General features: G+C 56.1%; 1 protein-coding gene across 1 annotated transcript in view; it reads left to right on the top strand.

Annotated features, from left to right (window-relative positions):
* Positions 1–5,584: 5,584 nt before the first annotated feature.
* The window catches only part of SMPD5 (sphingomyelin phosphodiesterase 5), a 21,241-nt gene continuing 16,493 nt past the window's right edge, over positions 5,585–10,332 (top strand). Inside the window, exon 1 of the mRNA XM_015416978.1 lies at positions 5,585–5,710. The gene's annotated coding sequence lies outside the window, so the exon portion shown is untranslated. The remainder of the gene's footprint in view (positions 5,711–10,332) is intronic.

Here is a 10,332-nt window from a genome sequence, read left to right as displayed (position 1 = left end):
TCCCGCCAAGTGCCCTCTGGAAGAGACGGGTCGTCCTGCAGGCCTCCCGAAGCGCAGCCAGAGGAGACCTCCTCAGCACCCCCTCTGCCAGGCCCTTGCGGAGCCGGCACTCACCGCGTAGACAATCCTGAGGAAGGTCATCCGGAGGAGAAGGTGACCTGGGGCTCCTTGTTGGCACCACTGGGAGTGTAGCGGGGCGATGCGGTTCAGTAAGTATGAGCCAGCTCCCACTCATTTCACCACAACTGGCCCAGGAGAGCCGCCCTCTCAGGTGTGCCCAGATGGCGCCACTTTCCGTCTGACTGGATTTGTGCGCCCAGCATGCATGAAGAGGAGCCACGCAGCCTTTCCGAGACGCGGGTCATGAGCTGGGCCCTGGAGGGAGGTCATGCGCCCAGCTGGATCCCACAGACTCGGGAACCGCAAGCAAACATGACTCTCTGTGGACTTCCACAGCAGGCGCACCCAAGGGCGGAATCGAGGTCTTCACTCACGCAGGGCTCTCAGTCAGGCAAAGCGGCCGAGAGCAGAAATGCATTAAATGGGGGGTTTGGGGGGGGGAAATGTTTCCAATAGCTGCACCTGAAGAAGACTTCCGTGTCACTCTAAGGCTGGTTCCCTCATTGTAAAGCTGGATAGGTGCAGGAGAGGCAATCCCTGCAGTGGCTCCGAGAGTTGCATTCTGTAGGCCGCCGTGACCATGAATTCATAGAATCATAGAATGTTAGAGTCGGAAGGGACCTTGCAGGTCATCTAGTCCAACCCCCTGCACTCTGCAGGAGCAGAGCCGAAAGATAATAGCCCTACAACATACCCGAAAGATGGTTGTCCAGCCTCCGCTTGAAAACGTCCAGCGAAGGAGCACCCACCACCTCACAATGCAAACTGTTCCACTGCTCAACCACTCTTACCATTAGGAAGTTTCTCCTGATATTTAGCCGGTAATGACTCCCTTGTAATTTCCACCCATTAGATCTAGTCTTGCAATCTGGAGCAAGAGAGAAGAGATCCGCTCCATCTTCTACATGACAGCCATCCAGTCCAACACTCTGTGTCACACAGTGGCCCAAAATACCAGGTGTCATCAGGAGGTCCAGCAGTGGGGCCAGAGGACACTAGAAGCCCTCCCACCATTCCCCCCCCCAAGCACCAAGAATACAGAGCATCACTCGCCACAGACTGAGAGATCCTATCTCTACCTTGTGGCTAACAGCCACTGATGGACCTCGCTCCATACGTTTATCCCAGTTCCCTCTTGAAGCTGTCCATGCTTGCAGCCGCCACCACCTCCTGTGGCAGTGGATTCCACGTGTTAATCACTCTTTGGGTCTTCTGCTGAAGATCTTCCCAGAGAATGGTGTCTTGTGGAAGCCCCTGTCCTGGCAAGTGGGATTGCTTGTTGACTTCAGTGTTGCGGGCAGTTTGCCATGCACAGTGGGTCAGTCAGCCCCAGAGGAGACACGTGAGTTCCCAGCTGCTGACAGAACAGAGGGTGATTGGCGGCCCCGTCCAGAGAGCCCACTGGCCGCAGCACAGCTATGGAAGCACTGCTGGTCAGTTCCCAGGGGATGTGGGGGCACACACACAGAGGGAAGTGCCCAGCGCCTGAGTGCGCAGGTATGATTGGCGGTGCCCACAGTCAGCCTCCTGAGCTATACCAGGGCTTGTGGGCGGTACCTTGACTGGAGGAGGGGAGCTTTGCCTTTCCCATTGCACGGGGGTCTCTGAGACCATTTCTGCAGTAGTGAAATTCCCCGCATTGACGTTCTACAAACTGTGCATCATGTGACATATTTCGCTGTAGATTTTTCCTTACCAGGTGCAAACCCGAACTTTTCTCCTTCTTACCCTGCGTTTTCAGAATCTTGAACCTTGAACCTTATCCGGTATTCAACTTGGAGCCAGTGCAGCTGGCGAAGCATGGGCTGGACATGTGCTGTTTGTGGGGTTCTGGTGAGAGCCCAAGCCGCCGCATTCTGGACCAGTTGCAATTTCTGGATCAGTCTCAAGAGTAGCCCTGCATAGAGCGAGTTACAGTAGTCTAACCTAGAGGTGATCGTTGCATGGATTACTGTGGCTAGGTCAGGGTGAGACAGAAAGGGGGCCAGTTGCTGATAATAAAAAACATTTGTGATCTGGGCCCCCATTGATAGAGAGGCATCCAGAAAGACACCCAGACTCTTGGTGCTTTGGGGGGGGGGCAACAGTGGGAGGTCTTCTGGTGTCCTGGCCCCACTGCTGGACCTCCTGATGGCACCTGGTATTTTTGGCCACTGTGTGACACAGAGTGTTGGGCTGGATTAGGGCTCCCAAGTGGGGGCGGGTGGCGGGTAAACCCCCGCTTTGGAGGCCCGATTTCCGCCGCTGCGGAATCAGGCCCGGGGGGAACTCCGCCCCCCCCAAAGCACAGCGTGGCTGCTTCACCAGAGGTGACGCAACCACGTCAATCACGTTGGGGGCGTGGCCCCAATTGTCGGAGGGAAAACTCTATGGTTTTCCCTCTAATGATCGGGGCCACACCTTCAACCTGATCGACGTCGCGCGTCACATTGAAGAACGGCTCACAGAGCCCGGCGAGGCTCCCCCGCCGGTAAGACATTTTGACTTGGCAACCCTAGACTGGATGGGCCATTGGCCTGACCCAACATGGGCTTCTCTTATGTTCTTATATGGAGGAGAGGTCCATCAGTGGAACTCTTGGTCTGGGGCAACAGTGGGGGGGCTCCTAGTGTCCTGGCCCCACTGCTGGACCTCCTGAGGGCACCTGATATTTCTGGCCACCGTGTGACACAGAGTGTTGGACTGGATGGGCCATTGGCCTGACCCAACATGGGCTTCTCTTATGTTCTTTTGCCTGGGGCAAGGGATGCTCTGCCTTCTTGGTGCTTGGGGGGGTGGGGGCAACAGTGGGAGGGCTTCTTGTATCCTGGCCCCACTGCTGGACCTCCTGATGGCACCTGGTATTTTTGGCCACTGTGTGACAGACAGAGTGTTGGACTGGATGGGCCATTGGCCTGACCCAACATGGGCTTCTCTTATGTTGTTATGTCTGGGGCAAGGGATGCTCTGTATTCTTGGTGCTTGGGGGGGGGGGCAACAGTGGGAGGGCTCCTAGTGACCTGGCCCCACTGCTGGACCTTCTGGTGGCCCCTGGTGTTTTTGGCCACTGTGTGACACACAGTGTAGGACTGGAGGGGCCACTGGCCTGATATCCAACATGGGCTCCTCTCTTATGTTCTCTTAATGGTGGTTGCTGGTGTTAGTGGCACACTGTCTAGATGGATGGGAGTTGGCGCCCCAGTCCTGGACATACACACACACCAGCCACAGAACCTCCATCTTGAACAGATTCAGTCTGAGCCGGCCCTGCTTCAAGCATCCAACCGTGGCCTCCAACCCTTCAGCCAAATTATTTGGGGTGGTGTCCATCCATCCGTGTAATCCCAGGATTCACTGACATGACTTCGCTGGCATGACGCTTAGTCGGCTGCCTGAGCACTTTCATCTCCCCCACCACCACCCAGAACTGGGCTGTGAGCCACAACTAGCTAACTAGCTAATTCCGCACCCGAGGCAAGAACATAAAATCTCACCCGCTAAACTTCCACAGCAGTTATTTTGGTAAAAATGCAAATGTGTAACCAGCAAGAGTAACACCACCACCACCACCATGACGTTGATTTTAGCCACGACGTCGTTTTCGGTGCCCCTCCGCCTCGTGCAGGTGGGCTTGCCTTGCCCATGCCGGAGCTCAGTGTGAGTGCCCCGTCCCTTGTACACAGGGCAGACTTGATTCTGCCGCCTTCGCCTTCTCCGTTTCCGTCGGGAAAGTGGTCCCCAGGGCCAGTTCGCAGTCCAAAGCGGGGCACCCCAAGCAGCTAGAAATCAAGCTACGAGCACAGACGTCCTGGAGCAGGGGTCCCCGACAGGCATCCACACACACCCCCAGGCCCAACGCTGCCCAGCCGCACCTTCCCAAGCGTCCTTCAAAAGTGGGCGGGGCCAGGTCGGGCTTTTGCCCAGCAGGGCTTCTGATTGGCCACCGGAGATCTCACTGGCTCTGCAGCTTAAAAGCCGGTTTGGCGTAGTGGTTAAGTGCGCGGGCTTGATTCCCCACTCCTCCTCCACTTGCACCTGGCTGGATGGCCTTGGGCAAGCCACAGTTCTCTCAGAGCTGTCCTTGAAAAAGAGCCGTTTCTGTCAAGAGCTCTCTCAGCCCCGCCTACCTCCCAGGGTGTCTGTTGTGGGGAGGGGAAGGGAAAGGAGTTTGTCAGCCGCTTTGAGACTCCAAGTGAAGGGTGGGGTATAATTCCACTCTCCTCCTCTTCTTCTTCTTCTTCTTCTTCTTCTTCTTCTTCTTCTTCTTCTTCTTCTTCTTCTTCTTCTTCTTCTTCTTCTTCTTCTTCTTCTTCTTCTTCTTCCAGTTCAGCAGAATTCATGCCTGAAATGTGCTCCAGGCTAGCCGGATCTCGACAGGTCTCGGCTGCTCTGCTGGGTTGGCTCCGATCAGTCCTTGGATGGGAGACCACCAAGGAAGTCCAGGGTTGCTGCACAGAGCCAGGCAATGGCAGATCCCCCCTGAACGCCTCTGGCCTCGGAAACCGCTGCGACTGGACGGCACTCCCCACCCCCACCCCCACCCCCGTGCCTGCGATGCTGGAAAGTGACCGGGCGGGTTCTGGCGGACCTGGCTCTCCGACATGCTGTGGTTGGCGCTGCCTCCCTGGGCAGCCATTTTGTGGCTGCACCGTCCTCCCTGTGTCCGAATTCCAAAGGTGCCCGCAGGACCAACAAGGTTGGGGACCCCTCTCCTGGAGTAGATCTGACGGACAGGACCAGGGTAGGCCTACGGGGCGGGGTGTGTGTGTGTGTGTGTGAGGCCTTCCTAACATGCTCAGGAACGGCAATTAAGCAATCACTTGACCCCAAACAGGAGAGAGATCTCAAAGTCACGCGGATGCGGTGCTGAGCGTGGGGGGTGAGACACCCCCGCTGGAGTGTGCTCATTCGGTCCCTGGGGCGGAAAGGGCAGGTGTGGGGGAAGGCGTCAGGAACCTGCTTTTTCATCCCCACATTCCTCTGGCTTCTTAGTCAGTGGTGGATTTATGTCGGGGCCTCTCTAGCTCAGAAGCGCAAGCAAGCTTTACGGAAAGGAACGGGCTTTTTTGGACTGTTTCATCAGAGGGCGTTCCTCCCCGTCGGTTCGCTCCTTCTCCGCTCTGGCCGTCCGAGGCGGAGGGTTGGCAGCCAGCCGCTCTCCCTCCGAGGTCGAAGGCAGGCCTCGCCTCCGCCCACCTGGCACTGCCTCCGGAGCCTGCTCCTCCCGCCCCGTCATCCAGGCCCACAATTAGACTCTGGGCCCTCCGGGCAAGCACCGCACGGATGTTAATCTGTAACAAGTCCGGCAGATGCAGGAAGTGTGTTAGTCAGCGGCCAAATCAGAGGGCACTTTGCGAGCGGGCGTCTCAACGCACCTGCCCAGGAATGCCTCTCCGGCAGAGCGGGTGGACCATGACGGGGAGCGTGATTAAGAGCCGCACTATTTAGAGCATGCGGCGGCCTCATGGCCAACAGCGAGCGCTGTCAGCTCAAACCCTCAGTTGCCTCCGCTCCCAAAGTCCCTGCACAGCTACTCCTGGAGAGGATTCCAGCCGGGCAAGCAGCAACGGGCCTGCCGAAGTAGTGGACCCCGAGGGCCACCATGTCGAAGGTGGGTGCTTTGGAGTGGGACAGCGAGGACAGAACCTGAACCTGAAGGACTGGCAAGGAAAGGGGCTGCTGCAACCACCACCGCCACCAACTCCTCCGGGGAGATGGGGGAGGGAGGGGCACTGCCCTTGCACAGTGGGGGCCTGCCCAGACCTTGGTCTCAGCCTGCAGGCGGCAGAGTCGCTCACGAAGGCATCGTGACTGACGCCAGGTGCGCTTTTGTGCTGAAACGCCAGGCACAGCTAACCTCCCCCCCAAGGATGTTGACTTTCTGGGTAGGGCCCTGGGAGGTTCCCGCCTGCCTTCCCTGAGGAACGCCGGGATTAGCTGATAGGGACGCACCCCTGTCACTCCTCAAGCCCTGACCCTCTGCGCTACCCTGGCAAATCCTGGAAACTGTCTCCTGGGAATGTCCCTGTTTGTTTTTGAAGCCGCAAAACGGGCTCACTGCCTTCCTATACTCCGCTGGCCTGCCCGTGCAAGCGTTTCTGGGGGTGTCGCTCCTCTCTGAGGTCCCAGGCCCAGGCAGAGGCCTCCTCCTCTCACCCGCAGAGCAGAACCCCACGCTTGAGGTTTGTTTCCCCCCCACGCACCAGACCTATGTGCCCACCCTTTTACATTGGACTGAATTGCAACATGTTCCTGCAATAGCTGGTGATGGAGCTGGCCAAGGAGGGGGTGGTGTTGCAGAGCGCAGGTCTGATGGTGCTGGTAGACGTCAACCTCCTCCCTCTGGGCTGGTTGCCAACCAGTCAGGGCAACCACGGGCTGCCCCGTGTGACGCTGGACCCGACACCTGATACGTTGGGTCTTCTTTTCCACACCTGCAGCCTGGGCCATGGTCAGACCCTGACTTGCGGAGGGCAAAGGCTACCGTGCCTAGCGCCCTCTGCTAGGGCAGAAGACCTGTCAGGATTGTCTGATGCCAGAGGCCGATGGATCCAGTGGGTTTCCAGGTGGATTTAAGGACTTCCGAGAGGCTAGACTTGGGACTCTGCATAGGCCCTGAGATCTGCCTGGAATGCTGATTTGCAGTGTGCCATTGACCAAGACGGTCCGGCCCTCAGCACCCCCAAAGGTGGGCTTTAGCCCTTTGTTTACCTGGGAGATGGGCAGAGCGCCTTTGGGGAAGAGAAGAGCTCACTCCACGTCAAATCAAACAGAACAGGCTACTACTGAGCGCCTTTCAGGGCAGAGAGGGCGGCAAAGAAGGCTTTCTCTTCTGCTCCATGGCGTTGTCTGGGCCTTGTCCAGAAAAAACTATTTAAGGTGGTTCAGGGCTTAATACCTTCTGGACCGCATACTTCTGACTCTGAGTTGGAAAAGGGGTGTGACCATTTTGCCCAGTTCTTTGCCAATAACAACTCTCTGACCCGATCCAATGTAGAGGCCATTTGGGGGAATAGATCTTGTGCTCGTGGTGCCAGTAGCACCCTCCGGTCAGAGATCCCTGGATGGCTTCCAGTCGGTTCCCCTAACGGACACCAGCCGAATGCCTGGGCTTCTCTGCGTGCTGCAGCCTCACCCCTCTGGCCTGGCAAAATCCTGCATCGATTTCTCACGCAAGTAAGGGGATGCTCAAAATCTTACAACAAATGCTGTGACCATATATGGGAGGAGAAATGCTAGATGGATTCAGAAAAGGAAGAAACACCGGAGATCAGGTTGCAGATCTGAGAGGATATGAGAGAATTTCGGGGTGGGATGGGGATCCCCTTGTGCTTCATAGATTACAGTAAAGCTTTTGACTGTGTGGATCATAAGACGCGACGGTTGCTTTTCCTTCCTTCCTTCCTTCCTTCCTTCCTTCCTTCCTTCCTTCCTTCCTTCCTTCCTTATTTCGATTTATATTCTGCCCTCCCCGCATGGGCAGGCTCAGGGTGGATTACAACAAGTTAAAATACCACAGAAGAAATACAATAAAACATAGATGCATTAAACAATGCAATAGTGTAAAATTCAGACAAACAATCAGATTTATAAATAAAGTGCTGTCGCATATAGATGGCGGCAGCCTCTCCGAGGCAGTGTTAGATGGTAAAGAGCACACTGCGGCCATACCCGTGTCATTAGCTGTTCTTGTTGCTCTCAGCAAGCGCCACAGTGTCTGATGGTTTTGATGCACAACCTGTACTTCGGACAAGAGGCCACTGTTAGTAATTACAGAAACAGAATCGGAGAAACAGGATTGGTTTCCAGTTGGCAAAGGGGTCAGGCAAGGGTTTATTTCATCTCCCTGTCTCTTCCATTTGTATGCGGAACGTATCAGAAGGAGAGCTGGATTAAAACGTAGATAAAGGTGGAGTGAAAACTGGTGGGAGGAACATTCACAGTCTGAGACGCGCAGGTGGCACCACCGCATCACTGGCAGAACATAGTGAGGAGGGCTTGAAACGAAGCCTGGCGAAGGCTAAAGCAGAAAGTGCCACAGCAGGACTGCAGCCGAACACCAGGAAGACAAAAGTAACGACTGCCGGGGAATTACGTCACCTCAACATTGACAGTGAAGAAATTGAAATTGTTCAAGGTTTTCTGTTCCTCGGCTCCGCCATCGACCAAAAGGGAGGCTGCAGCCAAGGAATCGGAAGGAGACTGAGACCGGGACAGGCAGCCACGAAGGAGCTGGAGAAGATCCTTAAGAGTCAGGACGTGTCGCTGGTGGAGACCAAGAGCAAGTTAATTTGTGGCCTGGAGACCCGGGTGCCGCATGACTGAGTGAGCTCCCGTCTCTAGTTCCAGCTCCTGCCAACCTAGCAGTTCGAAAGAAAGAAATTGCAAGTAGATAAATAGGGACCACTTCGGTGGGAAGGTAACAGCGTTCCGTGCGCCTTGGTGGTTAGTCATGCCGGCCACATGACCACGGAAACATCTTCGGACAGCGCTGGCTCTTCGGCTTTGAAACGGAGATGAGCACCGCAACCCTAGAGTCGGACTCGACTGGCTTTCGAGCAAGGGAAACCTTTACCTTTACTTTTTACTCCCCGTTACTATGTACGGGCGTGAAAGTTGGACAGTGAAGAAAGCTAACAGGGAGAAAGAGGATTCCTTTGAGATGTGGTGCTGGAGGAGGTTTTTGCAGATACTGTGCGGACCGCCCAAAAGACATATCAGTGGGTTTTAGATCAAATCAAGCCGGAACTCTCCCTAGAAGCTGAAATGACTAGACCGAGGCTCCTGCACTTTGGCTGCATCAGGAGAAGGTCAGACTCACGGGAAGAGACAGCCATGCTAGGGAAAGCGGGAGGCAGCAGGAGAAGAGGAAGACGCAACGTGAGACGGGTGGACTCAGTCGTGGAAGCCACAGAGGGTCCCTCCGTTGGCAAGACCTGGGCAAGGCTGTGAACCAGAGGATGTTCTGGGGGTCCTAAGGTCATTCCTCGGGTCGCCATAAGTTGGAAGGAACCGCTTGTTGATGCAAAGTGCGGGTTCTCCCCTTGAATGCCCATCCCAGCCTGGGGCCCACTCATCCATACTGAGGCGTGCTCCCTGTACACCCCGCCGTGCCACGGACACCCAGCGCCCTCCTCCGGGAGGGGCCCTCCCTTCAGATGCGCTGCCTGGCCCCAGCGAGGGCCCCGGCCTTGTCCTTTGGCAGGGCCTTCTAGGGCGGGGGAGGAGGGCGCCTTCCCTTGCCACGCTTCGGAAGGCGGTCTTCTTCCAGGGGGCATCGGGTGAAGGGTGAATGGGCTTAGCAGGGCTCATTCCCCTCTGGCATGTTTCACGATCCACTCTGTTCCAAGTACGGGGTGTTTAAAAGCCTGAGTGCTGTTAGATTTGTAACCATGTTTATTTTGGTCTTGTTAACTGGACCGCTGGGTGTGGAATAGGGTGGTCTGGGCCAATGCTCTCTCTAAGCTGTGGAGAGTCTTGTGAGCAAGAATCCTACTTTGTGAGCGACTGGCATTCAAGTGGTGAGCGAGTGATTTGGCCGCTGCATGCATTAGTCTGCTCTGGAGCCATCCCTTCCTGAGCCAAGACAAAAATGTGTGAGCCGGAGGCTAAAAAACCGTGAGCTGGCTCACACTAACTCAGCTTGGAGGGAACACTGGTCTGGGCTGCTCTCATCTGATCTGGGAAGCCAAGCAGGGTCGGTACTTGGGAGGGAGCCCACCAAGGAAGGCTCTGCAGGGGAAGGCCAGGGACAGCCCCCTCTGCTGGATCACTCTCCTTGAAACCCCCCACGGGGTCAGAAATCAGCCCGCGACTCGATGGCCCTTTACACACACTCCGTTGGCCTGTGGTGATTCCCGTCCCCAGGACTAGGTTGTTGCACCAAGCGCTGCCTGGAGTCCAAGGAAGTAAGTCGGGACAGAAATGCTTCAGCTAAATAAACAAAGAAACGGTCTCCTGTTTGTTAGCTGTTGTAGATTTTCCGGGTTGTCTGGCCGTGGGTCTCAGCACCGTAGGACCTGACGTTTCGCCAGGCGCTGTGACTGACACAACACAGAAAGACGGAGTGCTCCTGTTTCTTCACACGAGGATTGCGTGAGGTATGAGCGAAGCAGCAGATTCCTCCACACTTTTGCTCCGGAGACTGCTGGACCATCCGCCGACAGAGAGGCCTCCTTCCGCCCAGCTGGCTCAGGCCTGGCGTGGCCGTCTCTCTCTCTCACCCGGCTTCCC

Source organism: Gekko japonicus, unplaced genomic scaffold (genome assembly GCF_001447785.1).
Source record: "Gekko japonicus isolate JY-2015 unplaced genomic scaffold, Gekko_japonicus_V1.1 scaffold505, whole genome shotgun sequence".
Lineage (NCBI taxonomy): Eukaryota > Metazoa > Chordata > Lepidosauria > Squamata > Gekkonidae > Gekko > Gekko japonicus.
This window is presented reverse-complemented; position numbering and strand designations above follow the sequence as displayed.